Source organism: Mandrillus leucophaeus, unplaced genomic scaffold (assembly GCF_000951045.1).
Source record: "Mandrillus leucophaeus isolate KB7577 unplaced genomic scaffold, Mleu.le_1.0 Scaffold78, whole genome shotgun sequence".
Taxonomy (NCBI): Eukaryota; Metazoa; Chordata; class Mammalia; order Primates; family Cercopithecidae; genus Mandrillus; species Mandrillus leucophaeus.
The window spans coordinates 1,642,282-1,643,865 of NW_012108474.1; the positions used below are offsets into that span (position 1 = coordinate 1,642,282).

The following is a 1,584-nucleotide window of genomic DNA, read 5'->3' on the forward strand; positions in this document are numbered from 1 at the left end:
GGATCATAAGGTCAGGAGTTTGAGACCAGCCTGACCAACACAGTGAAACCCCACCTCTACTAAAAATACAAAAATTAGCTGGGCGTGGTGGCAGATGCCTGTAATCTCAGCTACTTGGGAGGCCGAGGCAGGGGAATCGCTTGAACCTGGGAGGCAGAGGTTGTAGTGAGCCAAGATCGTGCCACTGCACTCCAGCCTGGGCAACAGCTAGACTCCATCTCAAAACAAAAAATAAAAAACAAAAAAAAAAATTTGTGGCATTACATTCATTTCCACCATTATCCATTGTTTTGTTTTGTTTTCTCCATTTAATCACTGATATGATTGAGAAAGACTCACACTTTGAGGCCAGGCACAGTGGCTCACGCCTGTAATCCCAGCACTTTGGGAGGTTGAGGCGGGCTGATCACTTGAGGTCAAGAGTTCGAGACCAGCCTGGCCAACATGGCAAAGTCCCGTCTCTACTAAAAATGCAAAAAATTAGTTGGGCGTGGTGGCAGGCACCTGTAATCCCAGCTATTCAGGAGGCTGAGGTGAGAGAATCACTTGAACCCAGGAGGCAGAGCTTGCAGTGAGCCCACACCGAGCCGCTGCACTTCAGCCTGGGCGACAAAGTGAGACACTATCTCAAAACAAAACAAAACAAAACAAAACAAAAACCTCGTCTTGTGAACAAAATGTAGGAAAAGAAGCAAAAGTAATTGTGGTTTCTGGTTTAGTGACTGCAATTGTGTTTCCCCCCCAAGAAAATTCTATAATAGAGTTGTTTTTCGTCTAAAAAAGAAACCTGAACAAAATCAATTAAGCATTATTATTATTTTTGAGATGGAGTTTCGCTTTCGTTGCCCAGGCTGGAGTGTAATGGCGCGATCTCGGCTCACTGCAACCTCCACCTCCTGAGGGGGGTTCAAGCAATTCTCCTGCCTCAGCCTCCCGAGTAGCTGGGATTACAGGCGCGAGCCACTGTGTCCAGCCTAATTAAGCACTATTATACAAAAATGAGTTCTGGCCTCACTAGTGTGGAAGTGGGGAGAAACTAGAGAGATAGACGAACTACTGAGTCCTGGTACCTCTGAGCAAGTTTCAAGGACCTATGTAAAGTTCCCTCTGCAAAATTCTCATCCTGTTAAAACTTGTGAATCCCGAAAATCTGAGGGAGGTCTCAGTTAATTTAAAAAGTTTATTTTGCCAAAGTTGAGGATGCGTGCCCTGAGGACCTCCTGAGGACATCCTGAGGACATGTGCCCAAGGTGGTCAGAGCACAGTTTGGTTTTCTACATTTTGGGGAGACATGAGACATCAATCAACATATATAAGATCAACATGGGTTTGGTCTGGAAATGGGGGCTTTCCAGGTCATGGGTAGATAGGGGACAAACGGTTGCATTCTTTTGGGCTTGCTTGCTTTCCTTCCTCCCTCTCTCTCTCTCTCTCTCTCTCTTTTTATTTTTATTTATTTATTTTTTTGAGGCAGAGTCTCGCCCTGTTGCCCAGGCTGGAGTGCAGTGGCGTGATCTTGGCTCACTGTAAGCTCCACCTCCCGGGTTCACGCCATTCTTCTGCCTCAGCCTCCCGAGTAGCTGG

At 46.3% G+C, this 1,584-nt stretch overlaps 1 protein-coding gene across 1 annotated transcript in view; it reads right to left on the bottom strand.

Annotated features, from left to right (window-relative positions):
• CCDC154 (coiled-coil domain containing 154) overlaps positions 1-1,584 on the bottom strand; it is an 11,834-nt gene that overhangs the window by 7,735 nt on the left and 2,515 nt on the right. The window lies entirely within an intron of this gene.